The 26,960-nt window shown below is 42.2% G+C and overlaps 1 protein-coding gene across 4 annotated transcripts in view; it reads left to right on the top strand.

Annotated features, from left to right (window-relative positions):
* The window catches only part of RSPO3 (R-spondin 3), a 231,684-nt gene that overhangs the window by 202,395 nt on the left and 2,329 nt on the right, over nucleotides 1-26,960 (top strand). The window lies entirely within an intron of this gene.

The following is a 26,960-nucleotide window of genomic DNA, read 5'->3' as shown; positions in this document are numbered from 1 at the left end:
ATGGATCGAGACAGCCGGGTTTTACTTCCATTGCTTCCAATGGAAGTAAAAGCCATATGTATCTATCTGTCCTCCTTACCATTACTTTCAGTGAAGTTAAACTCACATCCTGGAGATGAATGCTTGCCTACGTGGATGGTGTCGTCGATTTTGGCTTCTTGGACCATGGGATGATGTTCCAAGGGCTACTGAGCTGAGATGGTATGCATCTTATCAAAGAAGGGAAGAAGTGTCTCTAGCAGCAGGTTGGCTAACCTACTGAAGAGGGCTTTAAACTAGAAGCAATGGGACAGGGTGATCAAAGCCCCTAGGTGAGTATAAACCCTCAGGTAAGTAAATCACTGAATACCTCTACATGGATGGGAAAAGGGGGCAATGTCTGGAAAGCAATATATACTAACGCTCGAAGTATGGGAAACAAGATTCTGGATCCATCTGTGATGGAAGAAGAGGAGTTGGATATAGTGACGATCACAGAGAAATGGTTCACAGAGAACCATGACTGGGATGTAGTTCCTGCTTCACAGAGCCTCTTCGTGCCATGCAATGAAACAGGCCACAACCATAGCTCAGTATGGTCTGGATACCAGTCTAGCCAATGAAAGAAATAGTTTATAATACTTTTGATATAACTGCTTGCCCTAGATTGGTAGCATGGAATGTTGCTACTCTTTGGGTTTTGGCCAGGTACTAGTGACCTAGATTGGCCACCATGAGAACGGGTTACTGGGCTTGATGGACAATTGGTCTGGGCCAGTATAGCTGTTCTTCTGTGTGCCAAGTATAGGACAATCAAACCATTATAACATCACTTATGAAGTTGGCTCTGAGGCACTGTGGAATGAGGCATTATGACATTACAATCTCAGCTCTTGAATGTTGCTTTCATTGGGGTTCCGGAATTTTGCAATTCTATGAGATGCTGGAATGTTGCTACTCCTTGGGTTTTGGTCAGATACTAGGGACCTGGATTGACCACTGTGAGAACGAGCTACTGGGCTTGATGGACCATTGGTCTGATCCAGTAAGGCTATTCTTATGTTCTTATACCGGGATTTAATCTTTTCAGGAAAGACAGGATAGGAAGAAAAGGAGGGAGGAGTACTGTTATATGTTAAAGATCATATTAAAGCCACACAATTGCAGGATCTGCAGGGCAAGGAAGAGGCACTGTGGACAAAGATTTAATAGTAGACATTCAGGCCCAGATTCTCTAAAAGTGCGTCCCAATTTTAGGCAGCTGTAGGCGTCCTACAGCTGTCTAATCAGCCAATCGGGATGCACGTTTTTAAAAAAAAAATGCTCCCCAGGCAGGCCTGAAGGCGCCTCCGGGAGCCTAGGGAGACCCGCAAGATGCCTAAGCTCTAAGGGCCTTAGGCGGGCCTTAGGCTGAACCTAGGCGGCCCTACGCGTCTCCCTAGTAGATGAGAAGCTTAAAAATGTAGGCCAGCAAAATGCTGGTCTACATTGTAAGTAAACGCAGCCGCTATACTTATCGCGGCAAGGGATCTCTCTGCCGCTATAAGTATAGCGGGCCGTGGCCCCTGACCGATCACTGGCAGGAGGGTGCCCAAACCCTCCTGCCCGAAGACGCACCCCCCTCCCCGACACTACCGACCGCCCCCCCCCCCGACACTACCAACCGCCCCCCCCGACAATATCGGTCGCTGGCAGGAGGGTGCCCAATCCCTCCTGCCCGAAGACGCACACCCCCCCAGCGCTAACAACCCCCACTCCACCAAACCTGTTCTTACAGATGGGTCTTGCACGTCGAGCAAGCAGGCACGCCTCGTCGAAATGAGGCGGGCTCGCCACTTCCCGGCCCATCCCGCCGAAGCCTAAGGTCTGATTGGCCCAGGCTCTAGAAGCCTGGACCAATCAGGCCTTAGGCATAGCGGGTCTGCCCATCCCCACTTAATCTAAGGCCTGATTAGCCAATCAGACCTTAGACTTAGTAGGGATGGGCGGACCCGCTATTCCTAAGGCCTGATTGGTCCAGGCTTCTAGAGCCTGGGCCAATCAGACCTTAGGCTTCGGCGGGATGGGCCGGGAAGTGGCGAGCCCGCCTCATTTCGACGAGGCGTGCCTGCTTGCTCGACGTGCAAGACCCATCTGTAAGAACAGGTTTGGTGGAGTGGGGGTTGTTAGCGCTGGGGGGGTGTGCGTCTTCGGGCAGGAGGGATTGGGCACCCTCCTGCCAGCGACCGATATTGTTGGGGGGGGCGGTCGGTAGTGTCGGGGGGGGCGGTCGGTAGTGTCGGGGAGGGGGGTGCGTCTTCGGGCAGGAGGGTTTGGGCACCCTCCTGCCAGTGATCGGTCAGGGGGCCACGGCCCGCTATACTTATAGCGGCAGAGAGATCCCTTGCCGCGATAAGTGTAGCGGGCCGTGTCTAATCTAACCCGATTCTCTAACCCGCGTCTGTAACATGGATGCCGGTTACAGAATCGGGGTTTAGTTTAGGCCGATTCTGAATAGGACGCCTCTCCCGGGCGTCCTATACAGAATCAGGGCCTAGGTGTCTTGCGGGCCTCGCCTTCAATATAGGCGGCCTGCCTGGGGAGCATTTTTTTTTAAAAAACGTGCATCCCGATTGGCTGATTAGACAGCTGTAGGACGCCTACAGCTGCCTAAAATCGGGACGCACTTTTAGAGAATCTGGGCCTCAGAATACATAAAAAAGGGGAAGTTTTACTAATAGGTGATTTTAACATGCCAGATGTTGATTGGGGTAGGATTACTGTGGGGTCTTCTAGAAGTAGGGAGATACTGGATACTCTACAAGAACTGTTCCAGCAGTTGGTAATGGAACTCATGTGGGATGGGGTCATACTGGAGTTAGTGCTTACAAACGGGGAAAGTGTTTCTGATGTTACAATGGTTGATCATCTGGCATCCAGTAATCACTGCATGGTACGGTTTAATATTAAGACGGGTATAGTGAGGGCTCATTCAAAAGAAAAGGTTCTAGACTTTTAAAAAGGTTCTAGACTTTGATCAGATGGGGGGATTACTTCAAGAAATTGTTGTCTGGAAGGAGTAGAAATGCAGTGGGCAAAATTGAAAGGAGTTGTTGTAAGGGTGACAGACCTTTTTGTGAGGCAAGTAAGGAAAAGTAAGAGGAAAAGAAGATCGCTTTAATTCTCTAAAGTAGTAGCTGAGAAGGTAAGCAATAAGAGGTTAGCTTTTATAAGCTACAAAAGATCGTAGAAAGAAGAAGATAGGCAAAAATATCTGGAAAAGTTAAGAGAGGCTGGTCGAGTAGTCAGGAAAGCAAAGATGAAAATGGAAGAAAAAATAGCTAACACGGTAAAACGGGGAGACAAGACATTTTTTAGATATATCAGTGATAGGAAGAAGTGCAAAAGTGGCATTGTGAGACTCAAAAGTGAGGGGGAGGAATATGTAGAAGCTGATACCAAAAAAAAGGCTGAATTGCTTAACAAATATTTCTGTTCTGTGTTCATGGCTGAAGCACCGGGAGCGGGACCACAGAAGACAAACGCGAATAGGTATGGAGGAGTGGTAGGCCCTGACCGATTTTCAGAGGGTTGTGTTCCTGAGGAGCTAGCTAAAATAAAGGTAGACAAAGCGATAGTGGCAACAGTGGCAAGATTAAGCCACTATTGAGGGGGTATTGCCTTGAGACAGTTCATGGCAAAAACATGAATTTGTGTCAGCTGCTGTTTTCCTCAATGTGACTTCAAAGATAAGTGCTCTATTAAACTATTTAAATATATTACTAAAAATCACGTATAAGCTATAGCAAAGTTAATTTGATTTTAAGTAAGTTTAAAAAAATGAAATTGGACTGATGAAAATTTTAAAGTTCAAGCAGTGAAAGTCCTGGCGCTAACTACCGTATTTTCACGCATATAATGCGCGCGTTATACATGATTTTACAAACCGAGTATAACCATGTGCGTTATATGTGTGAGCGTGTTATACAATTTTTTTTTCTCATTGCGATCCGGCATCCCCCTGCGAACCGGCATCCTCCCCCCCCCCGCTCGTGTCACCCCCCCTCCCCCGCGATCCTACATCCCCCCCGCACCGCAAAGACATCGCTTACCCGACTGGGCACCGGCACCAGCACCAATGCACAGGACATGCCAGTGCCAGTGCCCGAAGATCCTCCCTCGCCTGGGCTGGGCTGGGCTGGGCGGTGCGAGGGAGATCCTCCCTCTTCCCTGTGCTGGGCTGGTCTGGGCTTTGAGCATTTGCACATGCTCAAAGCCTTCTGGTCTCACTCTCTCCGAGATTCTGAATCTGAGCAATACAAAGGCATTATAACGTTCTCATCTTTGCTTTTCATTCCCTTCCTGATAATTCCTAACATTTTATCTGCTTTCTTAGCTGCCGTCACTGCACACTGAGCTGAGGGTTTCAATGTATCCTCAGTGATGAAACCTAGATCTTTTCCTGGGCAGTGACTCCCGATGAACCCTGCATCACATAGCTATAATTCAAATTCCTCTTTAACACATGCATCACTTTGCACTCGCATTTGACATCACCTCCCAGTCTCGCAAGGTCTTGCAATTTTTCACAATCCTCTTGCGATTTAATAACTTTCTATCATCAGCAAATTTAATTATCTCACTAATTATTCTCATCTCTAGATCATTGATAAATATGTTAAAAAGCAGCAGTCCCAACACAGACCCCTGGGGAACCCCACTATTTACCTTTCTCCATTGAGAATGTTGACCATTTAACCCTACTCTGTTTTCTATCTTTTAACCAGTTTTTAATCCATAATAGGACATTACCTCATATCCCATGACCTTCTAATTTGCTCAGGAGTCTTTCATGAGGTACTTTGTCAAAATCCAGATACATAATATCAGTCGGCTCACCTTTATCTATGTGTTTATTCACCCCTTCAAATAAATGTAGTAGATTGGTGAGGCAAGATTTCCCTTGACTAAATCCATGTTAGATTTTTCTCAATAATCCATGCTTATATGTATGCTCTGTAATTTTGTTCTTTATAAAAGTCTCTACTATTTTGCCTGGCACAGATGTCAGACTCACCAGTCTATAATTTCCCAGATCACCTCTGAAACCCTTTTGAAAAATTGGTATTACATTGGCCACCCTCCAGCCTTCTGGTTCCATGCTAGATTTTAAAGATAATGTACAAATTATTAACAATAGCTCTGTACATTCATTTTTCATTTCTATCAGTGTATGTATACTATCAGGTCTGGTTGATTTGCTACTCTTCAGTGTGTCAAATTACCCCTTTACATCTTCCAGTATTATAGTGGTTTGTTTCTGGGGTTTTTTGACTCATCAGCATTGAATATCATTTCTGGCACTAGCCTGGTCTTCCCTGAGCATCCCTTTTACCACTCAGTCATCTAGCAGTCCAACTGATTTTTTTCCCAGCTTCTTACTTTTAATCTACCTAAAAAGGTTTTTACTACCAGGCTCATTTTCAAAAAAGATAGACGTCTAAAAGACAGCATAAACCAGAACTTGGACATCTTACTAGTCAAGTTTCAAGTTTCAAGTTTATTTATTCTTGATAAATCGCCTATTTAAATTACTAGGCGATGTACAATAATAATAACATAAATTAATAAATTAAACAAATAAAATGTTAATGTTGACATAAAAACAAATTTGTTGTTAGTTAAAATTTAACAAACTTAAACTGAGTGTAGACATAACTTTAAAATAATTTTGTGGGTAAGACTTACAAGACATGTGTGGTTAAGAGGGGGAATAGTTACAATTTTTGATAGAAGAGAAGAAAAAACATAAAAGGGAAGAACAAGAAGAGGGGTGATAATAGCTGTTTAGAAAAAAATAAAAAATAAAAAACTCCAGGTTGCAGTTAAAAAATAATCGATTTTTTAGTGTCCTAAGATCCATACGCATCTTTAAAAAGAAAGGTTTTTAACGTTTTTTTAAACAGTGTTAGATCTTTTAGTTCTCTAATGTATTGTGGTAAAAGATTCCATGAATGTGGGGCCATAACTGAGAACATGTCGTGTCTTCTAGTTCCTATCATTTTAATTGAAGGCACGGAAAGAAGATTAAATGAAGTTGAACGAAGTGATCGTGTTATACTATAAGGGATAAGCCATCTGTTAATAAATTGGGGTTCATTAAAGTTTAAAGCTTTAAACACCAAAAGCAGTAATTTAAAGGTGATGCGATGGCTTATCGGAAGCCAATGGGATTTAATCAGCAGTGGGGTAACATGATCATATTTTTTAGCTTTGTAAATTGTATAAGTTGCAACCTTCTTTTTTCTTTTTGTGTTATGTTTATAAGAAGGGAATTGCAGTAATCTATTTTAGACATTATTAGGGAATGAATGAGAATATTAATGGATTCTGGTTGTAAGAATTTTGCAAGAGAGCGGATCAATCGAAGTTTATAAAAACATGATTTAACGATATTGTTAATATAGTCGTGGTATGTGAGCTTATCATCTATCAAAACGCCTAATATTTTTATGGAGGTGACCTGTTCTAAATCAATATTATTGATAGAGATTGGAGATCTTAATGTTATATCTTTTTTCCAAGGAAAAAGCATCGATTTTGTTTTATTAATATTTAATGATAGTTTATTTGTATTTAGCCAATTTTTTATTGTTGCAAGTTTATTGTTAATGGCTGCGATATCATCATCGCTATCTGGATCCAATGGATGAATTAGCTGAATATCATCAGCATAGACAAAAGCTGTAAAACCTAAAGATTGGGCTATGTTTAGAAGTGGTGAAAGAAATATATTGAAGAGGAGAGGAGATAGTATTGAGCCTTGTGGGATACCATAATCTAATGAGAAACTCTTGGATGTACTATCGTTAAATCTAACAAAGGAAGAACGACTTGACAAAAAGGAGGTGAACCATTCTAGAACTTGATCTATGATTCCAATAGATTCTAGTCGATTAAGTAATAAGTCGTGATCAATGGTATCAAAAGCGGCGGTTAGGTCTAAAGAAATTAGAACTACGGATCTATGGTGCTCAAGGAAATAATGAATATTGTTAATTAAACCTATCATGGTGTATTCAGTGTTATGAAATTTTCTGAACCCGGTTTGGTAAGGATGGAGAACATTAGTGGATTCCACGAAGTCTGATATTTGTTCAAAAACAAGACTCTCTGCAAGTTTTGCCATGAAAGGGATATTTGTTATAGGTCGATAATTAGAAATTTCATCAGGCGTAATTTTATGATCTTTTATAATAGGAGTAATTATGGATTGTTTCCAAGGCTGAGGAAGTGATGCAGTGAGAAAGCTGTTTTGTATTAATGAGAGAATGAAGGGACCTAAACAATTAAAATATTTTTTAAGATAGAATGGTGGTATAATTTCGTCACGAGTTCCCTTTAGATTAATTTTGCGTATGCTGAGTTCAATATCATTTAATGTAGGAATTTTAAATTTAGAGCATTTAGATAATGGAATGAAAGAGGAATTGGTATTGTCTATAGGTTGATTGAGTACACTAGATTGTACAGTCTCTCGAACCTTATTAAGTTTGGTAGAAAAATAATCGGCAATTTCTTGTGCTGTAAGGATGCATTTTTGGGTAGTGTTCTTTTTTAATAAAGGAGATAATGATTTTACCAATGAATATAAAGCTGCTGGATTTTTTGCTTCTATAATTTTTTTGTTATAATACTTGTTTTTGGCTTGATTGATTTTTAGTTTATAGAAAGTTGCATGTTCATTGTATTGTTGTAAGTTTATCAATGATTTGTTATTTCTCCATTTTCTTTCTAGTGATCTTTGCTGTTTTTTTAGAAGTGTAAGTTCTTCTGTGTACCATGGATTTAGCGATTTGCGGCTTGAGATTGTTTTAGATATTAAGGGAGCTTTAGTGTCGACTAGGTCTCTTAATGTGGATTCCCAGATTTGAATTTGTTCTTCAAAGGAGAAGGAGTTGAAAGTTGAAGAGGTAGAATTAAAAGCTGTTGTTATATCTAATTGTTCAATTTTGGTAAAGTCTCTATAAGTAATTGTTTTATGGTTTGTCGATAGTAAATCAGGTATGGTTTGTTGGAATGTAAGACTACTAGATATAAGGTAATGATCAGACCAAGGTACAGGATATATTGCAGGTTCTGAATATTTACAAGGAGAAGATCTAGAGGTAAATATCATATCAAGTGTATGTTTAGCCGTATGAGTTGGCTGATAGATAATTGGAGAAAGATTAATCATGTGTATAAAAGTAAGCATGTCCTTTGTAATTGATGATGATTGTTCTTCGAAATGCATATTAAAATCTCCCATAACTAAGGGATGAAAACAGGTTGTACAGTGGTCAAAGATTAGATCTTGTAATAATGTTATGTTGTTTTGTCCAATTGGAGGGGGAGCGTAGAGTAATAGTAATTCAAGATTCGGATAAGTTTTTATTTTTACATGTAAATATTCAATTAGAACATTGCCTGATGATTGGTCGCAGAGATCGATTAAACCATTACGAAAGATAATGACTAAACCACCGCCCTTGCGATTGTGGCGGTGATTCCAAAATGTCCAAGTGGGCATTCTCAACGTCTTTCTGGTTATTTTGTCTCCAGTATGTCCAAACCTTAAGGGGGTGTTATAGAGGTGTGTTTTGTGTGGGCTTAGGACTTAGGTACTCATCAGGTATAATTAAACCTTTAACAAAAGGTCCTGGGCTTTTTTTTTTTTTTAATAGATGTTTGGAGCTAGACCTGTTTTAACAGTGTCTAAAGGCTAAAAAGGTGCCCAAACTGAGCTGATGACCACTGGAGGGATTAAGGCAAGACCCCCTCCCCCTTACTCCTCCAGTGGTCATTGACCCCTTCTCACTACCCAAAGATGTTAAAAAAAAAAAATCCCCCCAAACAGTACATTCTAGCCTGTATTACGAGGCTGAAAAGTTCTCAGCCCAGTAGCTTCAGATTTAAACACAGATATTTGAGTCCAGAGAGCACTCTTATGGGCACTGAATTTCACATTAAAAGTTCCAGGTACAGATGTCACTTTAACTTACTTCTATTGTATAATGAGCCCTCCAAAACCTACTGTATCTATATTAAGATGATACCTGCAGGCATAAGGGGAATCGTTGTACAGTGGTTGTGTCCATTCATATGGGTACAGTAAGTTTTGGGTGGGTTTGGAGGGTTCACCATACAACAGAAGCAAGTTAAAGTGGCATCTGCACCTGGGACTTTTAATATGACATTCTCTGCATTAATCCTTCTACTGTGCTGAGGAATGCTCAGCTGTCTGTCACAGGTTGCTAAGAATGATAGCTGCCAAACAACTTGCTTTTGTGTGTTTTTCACGTGAACGTCTTTATATTTATATTTGAGAATGGCCAAAAAAGATAGACGTACTAAAGACCAAAACGTCCACATAGGTCATTCTCAAAAAAAAAAATAATAAATTTTTCTTCACACTTCTACCTCTAACCGTCTGTTGTAGTTCCTTCCCATTTCTCCTACTGTAAACCGCGTCGAGCTCTACGAACGTGGAGATGATGCAGTATACAAACCTAAGGATTAGATTAGATTAGATGTCTTGCTCTTTTGAGAATGGACATTTTCTCTATTGGTTTTCAGGACATCTTTCCCAAAACATCCAAACTCAGACTTAGACATCCTATTGAAAATGCCCCTCCACGTGTTTTTGCTTGCAACTCAATCTTCCTTTCAAGGTATTAATTTTTTTATTTATATACCACTTATATGCTAAGTGATTTACATTAAGGTACTTTATCATATTTCCCTATCTATCCCAGTGGGCTCAAACTCTATCTAGTGTACCTGGGGCAATGAGGGGATTAAGTGACTTGCCCAGGGTCACAAGTAGCAGCGAGGGATTTGAACCCACAGCCTCAGTGTGCTGAGGCTGTTGCTCTAACCCCTGCGCCACATACTCCCACCTTCCTTATCAGTGCCTTACATTTGACTTGCCATTCCTTATGCTGTTTCTGATTATTTTCAATTGGATCCTTCTTCCATTTTCTGAAGGATTTTCTTTTAGCTCTAACAGCTTCATTCGCCTCACTTGTTAACCATGCCGGCTGCCATTTGGTCTTCTTTCCTCCTTTTCAATACACGGAATATATCTGGTCTGGAATAATACTGTGTTGCATTTAGCACCCCTAACCATTTTGAAAACTTGTGGTTTCTATGTTGTAAATGATATGTCATAATCTACAGACTAGCGTGCAGAGGAAATATTTGAGCTGTCCAAATTTATCATTATTTATTAGTGATTTAAACACTGCTAAAAATCAACAGTTGATTGGCCTTTATAACAAAGGGGAACAGGAAAAACTTCTTGGACAGTAAAATTCTGGACATTATTTTTCCAGTGTAAAAAGACTTTAAAGAATCTGTTATCAAAAGCTCAATGGTGCCCCTTAGTGGTTTCCTAAAATAACTTTTTTTAGACTAACTTAATGTAGTTTATGACTAGCTGTTGAAGGTAACCCCTTCTTCCTCAGATCAGAAAATTTGAGGAAGAAGGGGTCACCTTCGAAAGCTCTTTGAACGCTAATCATTAACTACATTAACCACCCCTTTTACAAAACCACAGAAGCGTTTTTTAGCACCGGCTGGCTCCCTGAATGCTCTGCGCTGCTCCCAACACTCAGAGTTCCTATGCGCGTCGGGAGCAGCGCAGAGCATTCAGCGTGTCGGCCTGCGCTAAAAAAAATGCTTCAGCTGCTTTGTAAAAAGGGGGGGGAGAGTTATTCCAATTTAAAAAAAGGTATTATTTTTTCCCTTCATTTTCTGTTTTATTTCTACATATTACTTTGAAGAGTGGCCTAACACGGCCGCCACACCATTTCACTAAAATTACTTGAAATAACCATGAAAGAAGTTATTGACAGGATATAAGGATTTAGGTTTTAAAAGGCACTCTTAGCTTAGAGTTTAAATAAAAAGTTAATCTTCGACTTATGCAATATTCCTAAGGAAATGTATTTACCAATCAAGTGGGAAGCCTTGTATGCATAGCCACAAAATTAAGGGCCCCTTTTACTAAGAAGTGTTGCTTTTAACACTGTTGGGAAATGGCCAGTTTTTCTATTTTGCCAATAATGGCCGCGCACTAATTTTCCCATTTGCACAGTGTATCGCGGGTGCGCTGTGAGGTGCCGGCGCTGGCTGAACGCTTACAGCAGGGCTGCCCAAGTCCGGTCCTCGAGATCTACTGGCAGGCCAGGTTTTCAGGATATCCACAATGCATATGCATGAGAGAGAGATTTGCATACCAAGAAGGCAGTGCAGGCAAATCTCTCTCATGCATAATCATTGTGGATATCCTGAAAACCTGGCCTGCCAGTAGATCTCGAGGACCGGACTTGGGCAGCTCTGGCTTACAGGATACATCTTTGGCAGCAAGAGGCACGTCCTGTAGGCAGTTAGCCGGCGCTGATGACTCTCCTCCTCGCCATCATCTCTCCTCTCCCCGTACCTCCACCCCTCCAGGATCCCCCCCACCGGTGAAGCGGCCAGAGGGCCTTTGCACAGGCGCGGACGTCGCCGTGATGTCGTCGCATTGACATCTGCGCACTTCCAGACGCCTTCCATCCGCGACACCGGGTTTAGTGTGCCACAGTGCCAAAAGGTTTGCGGGACACTGCATTAGCGCATAACCATTAGTGTATGAGCACTTACCAACATCTATTTATTAGGTGGGAAGGGCTCACATACTAAACCACATACTAATCGGTTAGCGCATGGCAATGTAACTGTGCTGATTAGCGTAAAACGCGCCTACTCTGCACTTGAGAATAACATGCAGCCCCTGCACAATAGTGCTTAGCCATTGCAGATTTGGAGTGTCCTGGGAAGGGTCTCTTCTCCCTGGGAATGCACTTCCTGTAGATCCCCAGCCCTGGAGGACTCGGTGGAGGCTGAACCCAAGGCTCCCGCCCCTCCCCCACATGCTCCATCACACACCGGGCATGAACGCTCTTCGGCCGGCCAGCCAGCACAAATCTGGCATGATATAGGGGTAAAAAGGCCTGAGGAATCCACCCCATTTGATTTTGAGCAAAATCAAGGTGTATTGAGGCAAAAGAAAAAAAAAAAGATCATTTAAAATCCAAGATAGCTGCCACCAGAAAACTCATGCCAAAAATGGCCTGTGGAAACCTTTCTGAAGGAAAACATCATAGGGAAATGAGTCAGAAACCCTCAAATTCATCTTTTAGGGACACCACCCCTACCCCCCTGATTTTCCCCCAAAGGATTCAGTAGCCTTATTGTGCCATGTGGTGCCTGTCTGCTTCAGCACAGGATTTCAGTTGGAATCAATGGAAAAGAAATCTGCCTCACAGATTTGCTGGATGAACCTGGTCTTCTGGCTGCCAGTTGGACCGAGGTTGGACTGAACCTGGAAAAACCACACTGCGAAAGGGGGGGAGGACCATGCAGCCAGCCCACTATTAATCTCGGCTGAGGTGGGAATGAGCCAAATAACCTGCACTCAAGCTTCTGGTTAAATCGGGGATGTGAGCACTTATACAGGGAATGGCCCCTAAGCTCAAAAAATATAAAAGCAGGCTGGTTAGCTGGATGTCCCCAAGGTTTGATCCTGCTAGCAGCAGACTTCTGCTGTGTGAATCTGCATCTTCTCCCAGGCAGAGGTCCCCCAAATGGGAACCTCGGGCACCGCGCTTCCAAAGAACACTGAGAAAAAATACTCAAAAATTTTAAAAAAATGCAGATCAGATCAAAAACACTTCTGAGCAACTTGCTTTCAGAAAACAAACTGAGGGGGGCAGGAGCAGCTCCTTGGGAAGGAGGTGGAGTTGAAAACATTGATTCAAAGTTTTCTACAAGCAACTTGCTAGTTTAGATACAAGACCCTAGCGTTCAGGACCACTAGACACATTGCACTAGAAAATGCTACTTCTAAAATTATCTGCAATATAAAAGTACATGCAATCACAAGAACAGAAATGGGAAAGGAAATTTAAGTCAGCAGAAAATTGAGTATGGCTTGCTGTTTTGCAAAAAATTGGCCAACCACATGGAAGTTGATAAAACATAGTAGATGACGGCAGATAAAGACCCGAATGGTCCATCCAGTCTGCCCAACCTGATTCAATTTAATTTTTTTTTTATTTTTTCTTCTTAGCTATTTCTGGGCAAGAATCCAAAGCTCTACCTGGTACTGTGCTTGGGTTCCAACTGCCGAAATCTCCGTTAAAACCTACTCCATCCCATCTAAACCCTCCCAGCCATTGAAGCCCTCTCCAGTCCATCCTCCCCCAAATGGCCATATACAGACACAGACTGTGCAAGTCTGCCCAGTACTGGCCTTAGTTCAATATTTAATATTATTTTCTGATTCTAGATCCTCTGTGTTCATCCCACGCTTCTTTGAACTCAGTCACCATTTTCCTCTCCACCACCTCTCTCAGGAGTGTATTCCAGGCATCCCCCACCCTCTCCTTAAAGTAGAATTTCCCAACATTGCTCTTGAATCTACCACCCCTCAACCTCTGGTTTTACCATTTTTCTTTCTCTGGAAAAGATTTTGTTCTACGTTAATACCCTTCAAGTATTTGAACATCTGAATCATATCTCCCCTGTCCCTCCTTTCCTCTAGGGTATACATATTCAGGGCTTTCAGTCTCTCCTCGTACGTCTTCTGGCACAAGCCTCCTATCATTTTTGTCACCCTCCTCTGGACCGCTTCAAGCCTTCTTACGTCCTTCACCAGATACAGTCTCCAAAATTGAACACAATACTCCAAGTGGTGCCTTACCAATGACCTGTACAGGGGCATCAACACCTTCTTCCTTCTACTGGCTACGCCCAGCATCCTTCTGGCAGCAGCCACTGCCTTGTCACACTGTTTTTTCGCCTTTAGATCTTCGGACACTATCACCCCAAGGTCCCTCTCCCGGTCCGTGTATATCAGCTTCTCACCTCCCAGCATATACGGTTCCTTCCGATTATTAATCCCCAAATTCATTACTCTGCATTTCTTTGCATTGAATTTTAGTTGCCAGGCATTAGACCATTCCTCTAACTTTTGCAAATCCTTTTTCATATTTTCCACTCCCTCTTCGGTGTCTACTCTGTTACAAATCTTGGTATCATCTGCAAAAAGGCACACTTTTCCTTCTAACCCTTCAGGATCGGCCCCAGCACCAAACCCTGAAGGACTCCACTACTCACCTTTCCTTCCTCCGAGTGACTTCCATTAACCACCACCCTCTAGCGTCTGTCTGACAGCCAGTTTCTAACCCAGTTCACCACTTTGGGTCCTAACTTCAACCCTTCAAGTTTGTTCAACAGCCTCCTATGAGGAACGTATCAAAGGCTTTGCTGAAATCTAAGTAAATTACATCTAGCATATGTCCTCGATCCAGCTCTCTGGTCACCCAATCAAAAAATTCAATCAGGTTCATTTGGCACCATGTTGCCTCGGATCCTGTAACCCATTAGATTCAAGGAAGTACACTATCCTTTCTTTCAACAACACTTCCATTATTTTTCCAACAACTGAAGTGAGGCTCACCGGCCTGTAGTTTCCTGCTTCATCCCTGTGACCCTAGCGTTCAGGACCACTAGACACAATGCTACTTCTAAAATTATCTGCAATATAAAAGTACATGCAATCACAAGAGCAGAAATGGGAAAGGAAATTCAAGTCAGCTGTTTTGCAGTGGAAAAATTGGCCAACCACATAGAAGTTGATGTCGTCACCTGCCATCAAATTTTGTTTCCGTATTACTCAGGGTAATAGCCATGTCCTAATTTTGATTTTGCCCATTCCTGTGGTATTTAACTATGGAAATGAGCTAATAGACAGAAATGCTCTGCTAACGGATGCGTTGGTATTAGACAAAGAAATGCATAAATCAGCAGCAGTGAGTGGTGGGGTCCGGGAGTGGTATGGACACTTTTACAGTATAGTATATGGAAAACATTGTGTCTGGGGTCAGAGGAGCTGTATGAGTTGAGTAGACGTCAAGATAACAATGTCAAACACTGAATGTCTGGATCATTTCTATACATTTCATTTCATGTGGGTGAATAGTTTCTTTGGAATGCTGGAACAAAATTTTCAAAGAGATGTCATTTTAGTAATGAGCTTGCTATTATGATCAGTTTCAGAAGCTTCTTTCAAATTAATGTGTTATGAAGCAGGAAAACACTTTGCAATTCCTCTCCTCCTGCAACATACATGGAACATTAGCCATGGTGCATATTAATTTTTTTCTGGGAGGCAGAGGGTGTCTCATAGTGTACTTTTTAAAGCAGCAACAATGCCAGATTTTCATAGGATATCAATTTACCAATATTAGAAACTTCTTGACTCTGTCCTTCACTCTCTTTGGGTTTAATTCAACTCTATTTGGAACTTAGGAAAAACCTCTGAGAGAGAGATTTTTCATTAACTGGCAAATTAAAGTATTCAAATTCTGTTCTTAAGAAAACACATCTCAAATATACTGTACCTTGGGAAAACCAAAATAAACACACCCTTTACATAAACAATTTTAGACCAGTCTCTGCTCAGCATTATATATACAGTATATTATCAGCTTCACTGTAATATTCATGACTCTTATTATCCCTTTTTGGGAATTTTAAAGTTGCTCTCCTGATGACACCAACATCTGGAATTGGGTGGAGGAAGTACTCCAAATAGACTGACACACGTCATGAACTAAGAAGAGCATAAAAATATGGTACTTGCCCAAGCTGTTACAAAAATTCTGACGTAACCTAACTACAAAAAGTCATTGCGGAAACAAGAATAAGAAAGTAAGATTTTAAGAAAGTCAGGACTGTTACCTAGGATTTAGAGAAAGGTCTTCTACTGTATGACGAAGCCAGGATAACTAATGTAGAGTCCCATGCTCATTGCATACTTTGACAGAAGTTAGCAGCTGGAAATTTGCACTGCTGTTAGGCAGTAAGAAGTGATATACTTGATAATTGCCCAAATGATTTGATAAGTTCATCTGGGTCATCAAGCATAGAATAGGGTAAACAGAAGGAGATGGCAAGAGGAAATACCCATTATCAGGGCAGGATTAACCAATAGGCCCACTAGGCACGTGCCTAGGACCCGAAATGGTCAGGGGGGCCCGATGAAGGAGGGCATCAACATTGTTTTTTTCCAAATGGCGATGGGCCCCTCCAGCATCGATTGGCAATGTGGGCCCTCCCCCCGATCAGCAACGCGGAAACCCCCCTCTTCCCCCCCCCCGATCAGCAATGTGGCCCCTCCCCATAACGGAAAGTAAGACTAGCAAGCAACACAAGTAATTTTGCAAGCGGTGCCGCTTCCCTCTGATGCAGCTTCCTGTTTCCACCTGGGCGCATGGTGGGGTGGGGCGAGGCAGGGGGCCCAGTGTACTTGTGTGCCTAAGGGCCCTCGACGAATTAATCCTGCCCTGTCCATTGTCACCTACAAGCTAAGAAAGATATAACATCACTTCATTTGACATACAGGGACTCGTGTGCTTTCATAGGGTTACCAGATTTTTAAAGTTAAAAAAGAGGACATGTGGCCCCGTCCTGTTCCACCCCCAGTCACGCACCCACACAAACCTTCGTCGTCTTCCCTGAGCTTGGAGCCGTGTCTGAAGGGTCTCGAACATGCACAGATGCAAAACAATGATATGCGCGTGCATGCAATGTCATCGGGTCTCATCCGCGCATGCTCAGAGGCGCCCCCTATGACAAGGTCCCAAGCGCAGGCTTTGCAAATCCTGGACAAATTGCTGAGTTCTAGAAATCCACCTGGACAGTCCTCTAAAAAGAAGACATGTCTGGGTTTCCCCTATGCTTTCAAACCTACACAGCAGAATAGAGGCCTAAGGATCACAATGACTCAAATAAGCAACTGGTATCATTGAAGGAGTCAGGAAACTTGATCATTGTATCCCTCATATTTGTCCTCTGTATAACATAGAGGGGGAGTTACAAATCTGCACACTTATTTGTGTGCTTGAGAAATGCCATCAAGGGCTACAAGTAGGGAAAGGGGATGGGATTTGGTATACCATGTTTCTGTAATTAAATCAAAGTGGCTTACATATTATATAAAGTACAGTTAACTTATTTTGTTCCTGAGGTAATAGAGGTTTAAGTAACTTGCCCAGTATCATAAGGGGCTTCAGTGGGAATTGAACCTGGTTATAGGCTCAGGAGTAATCTAAGAAAATACTTTTTTCAGTCTCCCGGAAGAGGTGGTGGAGACAGAGACTGTGTCTGAATTCAAGAAAGCCTGGGATAGGCATGTGGGATCTCTTAGAGAGAGGAAGAGATAATGGTTACTGCGGATGGGCAGACTGGACGGGCCACTTGGCCTTTCTCTGCAATCATTTATCTGTTTCTATGATCTCAGTCCACTGCACTTAACATTAGGGCTACTCCTACTCCACTCAAAAAGTCAGTTTGAAGGAGTCGTTTGTCAAAGCATAAGAACATAAGATTTGCCGCTGCTTGGTCAGACCAGTGGTCCATCATGCCCAGCAGTCTGCTCACGCGGCGGCCCTTAGGTCAAAGACCAGTGCCCTATTTCAGTCTAGCCTTACTGTGTATGTTCTGTTCCAGTAGGAACTTATCCAACCTTGTCTTGAATCCCTGAAGGATGCTTTCCCTTATAACAGCCTCCAGAACAGCGTTCCAGATTTCTACAACTCTCTGGGTGAAGAAGAACTTCTTTACGTTTGTACGGAATCTTTTCCCTTCTAACTTTAGCGAGTGCCCTCTAGTTCTGTTCACCTTGGAGAGGGTGAACAATCTCTCTTTCTCTACTAAGTCAATTCCCTTCAATATCATGAATGTTTCGATCGTGTCCTCTCTGTCTTCTCTTTTCAAGGCAGAAGAGGCCTAATTTCTCTAGCCTCTCGTACGGCAGTCCCCCAGTCCCTTAACCAAGTTTGTCGCTGTTCTCTGGACCCTTTTGAGTAGTACTATGTCCTTTTTCATGTACGGTGACCAGTGTTGGACGCAGTATTCCAGGTGGGGGCAAACCATGACCCGGTATAACGGTATGATAACTTTTTCAGATTTGTTTCTGATCCCCTTCTTAATCATTCCTAGCATTCTGTTTGCCCTTTTTGCTGCCGCCACTCATTGCACAGACAGTTTCATTTACTTGTCTACAAGTACTCTCAGGTCTCTCCGAGTATAGCACCGGACATCCTGTATTCGTATATATGATTTTTGTTATCGGCATGCATTACCTTGCACTTATCCACGTTGAACCTCATTTGTTATGCATGCGTCTTAATGACTTATTGTTCTCTGGATTTGTGCAGTGTTTAAATAGATGTGTATACGTTTTGTTTGTTTGCTTATTTGTAAAATTTGGTATACCATAGTGTCAGAAAGTATCAAAGCAGTTTACAATATCCTATATAAAAACAGAAAACAGAGACTAAACAACTATATAACAATTATAACTGGCATACTATGTGCAAAACACATTAAAACCTGAAAACAATAGGAACAATGAGCATGAAAGGTACAAGGAAAAAACTCTTTGGAAAAGCAGCATTTTAGCGATGATAAGAAGGATCAAACCGCAAAAACAGCATTTAGCGATGATTTATGTATGAAATTAGAAGGATTGAACCGCAAGCTGTTAGCCTACCGTGTTTACCCCAAAATAAGACAGTTTATATTAATTTTGGGTCCAAAAAACACACTAGGGCTTTTTTTCAGGGTAGGTCTTATTTTTTTCTTGTACAATGATCAGCTCTCCCTTCCTCTCCTTCACTCCAATTCTTTCTCTTTTCTTTCTTTCTCCCATATGTGCAGCATCTTTCCTCCCCCTCTCCCCTAACCCCTTGTGCCTTCCCTCTGCAGCATCTTTCAACCCTCCCTCCCAGCCCTCATGCAGCAGAACCCTTGCACAGCTTCTATTCCTCCCTTCCTCCCATGCAGCAGAACCCTTGAGCAAGCATCTTTCTATCCCTCCCTCCCCACCCCCCTGCATAGCCAAACCCCCGCTAACCCTCGCATCTTTCCATCTCTCCCTCTTATCCAAACCCCGCCAACCCTCCCACCGCAGAGACCGACATACCTCCCTCCTATAACATGAGCGTCTACAGCACTCTAAACAGGCTGCTTCGTGACCTTCTTCCGCTGGGGCCTTCCCTGTGCCACGTCACTGATGACATCATCAGTGATGTGGCAGAGGGTAGGACCCAGGGGGGGAGAAGACTGTGAAGCAGCCTGTTTAGACTGCTGCCAACGATGCTGGGATGTCTGTGCTATAAAGTTGCTTTTGGATTAGCTCCATCATATCTAGCTGATATATTTGTTATAGCACCTTACAAGAATAGTAGAAAGTCACATGCTCTGTTCATTTTCCATCAGTTAAAGGATATAAAAGTAAGAAATATCTTGACCACATGCTGGCCTATCAAGCAGCACATTACGACAAAGATTTTCGATATTTAATACGTACATCTTTCTCATGAACAATTTAGAAAATAACTGAAAACTTTTCTTTTTCAAAATTTGTTATGAATAATTTAGAACATAATTGAAAATCTTCTTTTTTTCTAAAATTTCTGATCCTATGTTTTCTATTGTATGTTTTTGATAATATTTTGTAAACCACATAGAACTTTTGTTGGTTATGCTGTCTAGAAGTCCGATGTTATGTATGTCGGTCTCTGCGGTGGGAGGGTCAGTGGGGTTCAGATGGAAGGGAGAGATGAAAAGATGGGAGGGTCAACGGAGGTTTGGCTGCATGTGGGGGGGGGGTGGAAGCGCTGCTGCCAGCGAATTCAGGGACATTCGGGTTAGTCTTCCGGGGTTGATACAACTAGGGCTTATTTTCGGGTAGGTCTTTTTTTCACGGAAACATGGTATCAACATGAGGCCTTGTTGCAAGGAGTTGGGCAGCGTCACAGACTTTATCCTATCTCAAGACATCGAATTCTTGAATGTTTGAATCACCATTGGTAGATGACTACACCAAAGTGTACGTGTTTAGCTATTAGCAAAGTAGGATACATGTTATTTTCCATAATAAAGTGCAGATATTGAAGGTTCGTTTAATAAAATAGTGCTAGATTTTTTTTGCATAAAATGCCTTTCTATCAATATCATTGCTGAGTGAGAAAACATAAAAGTTATAGCTATAATACCAACAAATTTGCTCCATTAAGCAAAAATAATAGCAAATTTTAAGAAAAATGGCGTTTTATGTAATCAGTGGCTTTGAGCAACCCCAGGATGGACTTTAAATTTATTTTTTTTTTAATTATTTGCTGATCAAGCACAATCAAATTCATGGGAAAAACTTCAATTCAGTATAATGTTGAGCACAAACCTCTCAAAAATATGTTCTTCAACCCATTAAATCGAATCAAATCTGGAAAGGCCTCAGGGTACAGTTTGGGACTATGTGGCGTCCTCACAAACCTTAATGCGCCTCCTCACTGGCATAAAAAAACCCAATTCTATTCGCATTTAAATACAACACATTCAGCCCATGTGCACTTCAGATAACTGTGGAATCTCTATAAATTTCAAAATAACTGTAGAAGCATATGAACTTAGCTTAAATTCTTGATTGCACTCTTCTGTCTTCAGAAATGCAGATCCCCGTTATAGAAAAACAACACTTCCCCAGAGTTACATTAAGGTTTATGACGACCAGCCCCCTGTTTAACTAAGGTGCGCTAACCGATCAGCACGTGCTAAATGCTAACGCGTCCATAGACTAACTTGCACGCATTAGCATTTAGCGCGCTGATCGGTTAGCGCACCTTAGTAAAACAGGGCCAAAGTTTCCAAGTTTATTAAAAATTTGTTCTACTGCCAAATCAAACTTCTTGGCAGTTTACAAAACATTAAAAGAGTATAACATAAACTGGTAATAACAAGGCTAAAAACATAGACGGCCTCTTCTACAAAGCCGCACGGCAACAGCCCCGAAGCCCTTTAAATCTCTACGGGCTTCGGGGCCATTAGTGCGGTGCAGCCGCTGGTGCGGTTTTGTAAAAGAGGCTGAGAGTAAAACCAGCAAATTAGTAACAAAACAAACAAAATTACAAAACAAAACTGGAACAAAAGGAATTAAGGTGGAACTATATAACCGATAGGAAAGAACGGGGAAGGGGAATCACAATAGGGAAGGGAGACGTATATTCTTTTGAAAAGAAAGAAAATCAAAGTCAGTACTGAATGAAAAATCAAAAGACGGTTAGAGCCCAAAGGCATCTTTATCTTTTTTTTTTTTTTATTATTATTTTTTTATTTTTAACCTTTTTCATTTCAACATCAAGAATTACAATCTTGAAAAGAGATCAGAATAACCAACTAAAAGATACAAGAAAATTTTTACATTTATACTAGAAAATTCAATCAACTATTCAGTCCACAAATTTAGAATCAAGAGAGAAAATAAATTCAATTAATTATACAATACTGATATAGAGTAACGGTAACGGGTAACCCCCCCCCCCTCACAGCCGGTAGACAGGTCATTCATCCATGAACTAGGAGACCAACCCTTCTTTTGGCCCTATAAAATCTAATAGCTGTTTGGGCTGTGGGGGGGGGGGGGTTATCTTTATTTAAATTATAAAATGATTAACAAGTTAACATATACTTGCTTAAGGATTAGAAACATATACTCATCAGTCCTATAATGACTGATTCAATTTAACAAATATTGAAAATCATTAATTAATTATTTAGACCACAAATTTGTGATCCAAGAGCAAAGAAAACTATCAAGGAAAAATAAGCAAATTATATAATTGGATAGAACAGGAGACATTATTTATCCCCCAAACTGCCTATTCGTTAAACTGTTGGTGAAGCCGTCGAACCAATAGTTACCCCAACCCCTTCTTTAGCCACAAGAAATTCGAGTAATTGTTTCAGCTCACAAAACAAGTAATTTTTGCTTTCAAATGAGACACAACATCTTACAGGAAATTTCAAAATGAAGGAAGTACCCAAAGCTATGACCCTTGGTCTATAAACCAAGAAGTCCTTTCTTTTTTTGTGTGTCTCTTTAGATATATCTGGAAATATTCTAATTGTTAAGCTGAGGAAAGTATTATTCATGTGCCTGAAATAGGTTCAAAACATTAACCCCCTCTTCTACAAAGCCGCGTGGTAACAACCCCGAAGCCCATAGAGATTTAAAGGGCTTCGGGGCTGTTGCTACTCGGCTTTGTAGAAGAGAGGGTAAGTCTCTACTGAACTCCAAGGCGAATGTCACTATAAGAGTAGCTCTCTCGGTTATTACTTCTAGTGAGTTTTCCAGAAAGTTTGTCAAATCCAATTTAGTTTCCTGTGTTCCCACTTCTTCTCTAGGAGTAGAAACCATTTTTTTTCCTCCACCTGTAGAAATATACTGAGCTCTTGTTATAGGTGGCAAACTTTCTTCTGGTATCAACAAAGCCTCTTTTATATATCTCCACATCATTTCCACTAGAGGAATTATCGGAGATTTTGGAAAATTCAACAATCTCAGATTGTTCCTTCTTTGCTTATTATCCATGTATTCTAATTTTTTTCTGAATAAAAGATCTTTCTTTAATAATCTCCAACTCCAAAGACTTTATTTGACTAATCTGATCTTCATGTCTTTTAATATTCTTACTTTGTTCTTTCAACATTACCCCTTGTGTATTAACCTGGGAGCTAATAGAAGCAAAGTCAGCAAGCACCATTAATAGAGCATTTTTTAAGGTTGGAATCCATGGTGACTATAGCTTTCCACAGGTCGTCCATATTGACTTTAGCAGGTTTAACAATCTCCCCAAACTGCTCATTTAGAGTAGGTAAGATCTCACCGGCTTCTGCGTTGGGCTCCATTGGTCGGATTTCAGCGGGAGCCTGTCTCTCCAACCCTTCTGTGCTCACCGCTCATCCGGGGCTTTGCAATCCTGTCTCCATCCGGACTGACTGAATCGCCTCCTCCTCTGCATCGTTCCCACTCCCAGGCTGGAGAGGAGCCTGTCTTTGGATTGGGCTTAAAGAACATTTATTTGAGAGATCTGTGCCCAACATTGTGTGGAATTTGATTACTATATAGATTTGATCTGTGGGGTTCCACATATTTCTAGTGAACATTAATTTTGAAAAACTTCAGTTCACACAGTTTTTCCAACTTTAGGTTTTTCTGGACAAATCCTATTGCATTTCCAAAAGCATCCTAATTTGAGAGGGAGAAGGCACCAGCCACTTTCTCAGGCATGCCAATTTGTTTGTCCTTTCATGAGGCAACAGCCTTCACTAGGGTCATCAACATGGCCAACTTAACTCGAGGGCTAGCTACTGATCAGGATATTCAGTGAGAGATAGCCAGCTATCTCCCACTGAATATCAACGGTTAGCCGACTTAGCGCTATTTAGCTAGCCAGAAGCCATTCCTGGCTGCCTAAATAGTGCTGAATATCGGGTGGATGGGTTTTTCTTTCTGGTTTTCCTCTGTAGACTTAATTCCTGGAGTACCATATAATCTCGAATATAAACCGAGGTAACCTTTTACCCCCAAAAAGGAGAAAAAAAGGTTGACTCAAATATACACCGGGGAGGAGGGAGGGAAGGGGATATTTATATTCAGGCGCCCTGCCAGGCTCTACACCCAGCCTCCCCCCTCTGTTTGTCTCCCTCCCTTCCTAGTTTAGCGCCCTGTTCTCAATCCCTCACTCCCTCCCCTGTCCTGCCCTGCCAGGCTCTGCTTCATGTCCCCCCTCTCTTCCTGCCCTGCCAGGCTTTGCACCCTGTCCCCCTCCCTCCCGATGCCTTGCAGGCCTCCATCGAGCCTGCAGTAAGACCTGGTGATCCAGCAGTGGCCTGGGATAGGAAGGATCGCTCCTGTCCCGGCCAACTCCTAACAATTTTCACCTCCCCCCTGCCTCACCGATTAGGATAAATAGTACCTTTAACATCCCTGTGGTCCAGCAGTGAACCGGGGCAGGAGTGATCTTTCTGTGCTCCTGTCCCATGCAGAGCTACTATCTGAATGGCTGCTGCGAGTTCTTGTGAAAACCTTGTGAGTTCCCACAGTCTCGTGGTTGCCATGAGAACTCATAACAGCCACTCAGATAGCAGCTCTGCATGGGGCAGGAGCACAGGAAGATCGCTCCTGCCCTGGTTCAACAGTGGACCACCAGGAATTTTAAAGGTACTATTTATCCTAATTGAGGAAGCGAGAGGGAGGTTAAAATTGCTAGAGTCGGCAGAGACAGGAGGGATCCCTACTGTCCTGACTCACCTCTGGACCACCAGGTGGAGACCTGCAACTTATTTATTTTATTTATTCATTTTTTAAAAAATTATAGCCCGCTTAAACCTAAGCAGTTCACAAAGTACATACACAATCTTCAAGAAAATACATGTCAAATAATGTGCATACATCTTCTCCAATTTAAGCAAATAAATATTCAGTAAAAAGCCTCGACAAATAAAGTTGTCTTTAACATCTTCTTAAACTATTGGATATCAGAAAGCAGCTTGAGTGGTCCATAAATGAACTGCCACTTCTGCAATTATTGAATCCCTTATTTTCACATAATGCACACTTAGGCCCTGACTCCTCTCTCTCCTCTGCTCATATCCAACAGACCGCCAAATCCTGTCGCTTCCTCCTCTATAACATTACCAAAATTCATCCTCTTCTCTCTGAACACACAACCAAAACCCTTGTCCATGCTCTCGTCACCTCGCACTTAGACTACTGCAATATACTTCTCTCGGGCCTCCTGTGGGCCTGTATTTCGCCTCTTCAATCTGTTCAAAATGCTGCAGCGTGACTCATATTCTGTGAGAGCTGCTATTCTCACATTACACTCAAGTCGCTTCATTGGCTCCCCATCCATTTCTGAATACAGTTTAAACTCTTCTTGCTGGCGTACAAGTGCATTTGCTCTTCGCTCATCTCCAACTATGACACCCCCCCCCCCAAGTGATCTCTGCTCATCGGGCAAGCCCCTCTTATCTGTACCTTTCTCTTCCATTGCCAACTCCAGGCTCAGTCCCTTCTTTCTTGCCTGGAACAGGTTGCCTGAATCAATACGTCGTGCTCCGTCCTTGGCAGTGTTCAAATCCAAGCTAAAGGACCACTTTTTTGAAACTGCTTTCAACTCTTAAACTCCCCCTCACTGCTGTCAGATACCTATACCCGCTATAATCTCCCCAAACCTGCTGCTGTCAGATACCTATATCCACTATAACCTCCCCAACCCTGAAATGTCCTGTCTAAATCAGATTGTAAGCTCTTCTAAGCAGGGTCTGTCTATTGTATGTTAAAATGTACAGCGCTGCGTACGCTTTTCAGTGGTATAAAAACAATAGATAGTAGTAGTAGTAGATTCTATAAAAGGCACCTAAAGGGCGTCTAAGTCCTGTCTAATGCTGAGCGGGACATAGGCGTCCAAACTAAGTGGTTAATGAGCCATTTAAGGGTCTTAACGAGCGATAATTGGCAAATGGACATCCAAAGGATGTGGACATCACTTTGTAGGCGCTTCCGCAATTTCATGGATGCCCACTGGGAAAACTCACGCCTAACGGAATAGGCGTGGGCATGGAATGGGTGTGGTTTAGACGAGGGTTCAATATGGGCATCCTTAAATTCATTTGCACAGCACTGAGTGACATAGGGGGTGACAGGTCAAAAGCACGCACCGACAAAGGCGCGCTGAGACTACTGAGCGCAAGGCGGAAGCCTGCGCCGAAGAAAAACAGTGTTTTAAGGGGCTCTGACGGGGGGTGTGGGGAGGAACCCCCCCCCCACTTTACTGAATACAGATCACGCCAGTGTTGGGGGGGACTTGGGGGGTTGTAACCCCCCACATTATACTGAAAACTTCACTTTTTCCCTAAAAAACAGGGAAAAAGTTAAGTTTCCAGTATAATGAGGGGGGTTATAACCTCCCAAACCCCCCACAACGCCGGCGCGATCTATATTCAGTAAAGTGGGGGGGGTTCCCCAGCAACACCCCTGTCGGAGCCCCTTAAAACACTGTTTTTCTTCGGCGTGAGCTTCCGCCTTGCGCTCAGTTGTCTCGGCGCACCTTTGTCGGCGCGCACTTTTGACTATGAACCACTTAGGGCGTCCATCTTATGCCTACATTGTAGGCGAATGAAAACCAGGTCTACTTTTGAGCATAGTTTGGGCTTCAGATAGACCTGAGTTCTAGGCACAGTTTGGACGTCCTTAATGTGATTTGCTAAATAGCTCTCTGGGTTTTTATTTTTGCTTTATTAAGCTCAAAATACATTTAATAAGGTACCACATAAACAGGGCACATCAAAACAGATATATAGCATGCAAAACCTTCTATTTTTGTGGACAAGCAGCAATGTTATTTGCTAATTAGAGGAAAACATCCATTAACTGAAGCAGAGCATTTGAAAATAACACAGCTTTAGGTTTCATGCTAAAAAGCTACCCTTTTTTTCTGACTAAACAGTGCTCCAATCAGTTCATTACTGAAAGCAAGGAAAGCACATGGAAAAAAAATATTTAGATTACATACATAACTTCATTTCTAAACCTTAAAAACAAAAAAAATCAGATACAGACCTTAGCATGGCTTCTACTTCATTGCAAATGGAGGTGTGCAACTGCACAATGCTGACCTCAGTGTAAGATAATCAAGGTGCACCTGCAAGGTAGAATGCCACAATTAAAATATGTTCTGGGATTTGAACCTATGATCTCTGGAAGATGGGAACAGGGCTTTTACCCATTGAGCCACAGCAGCTTCCACAATGTCTTTCTTCCTCCCATCTGATATGATAGCTTAGGAATCTGCTAAGCTATGATCTTGTCAGGCATTTTTATCTTCACATGACTAGGATCACTAAGCTCTCATGGTAGGAACTCCCAGAACTGCAAGGAAGCAGTTGTGGCTCACCGGGTAAAAGCCGGTGTGCTCATCTTCCAGAGGTTCAAGTCCCAGCACATATTTTAATTGTGGCATTCTACCTTGCAGGTGTACCTTGATGATCTCACAATGAGGTCA

Source organism: Geotrypetes seraphini, chromosome 3 (assembly GCF_902459505.1).
Source record: "Geotrypetes seraphini chromosome 3, aGeoSer1.1, whole genome shotgun sequence".
NCBI classification, from domain to species: Eukaryota; Metazoa; Chordata; class Amphibia; order Gymnophiona; family Dermophiidae; genus Geotrypetes; species Geotrypetes seraphini.
This window is presented reverse-complemented; position numbering and strand designations above follow the sequence as displayed.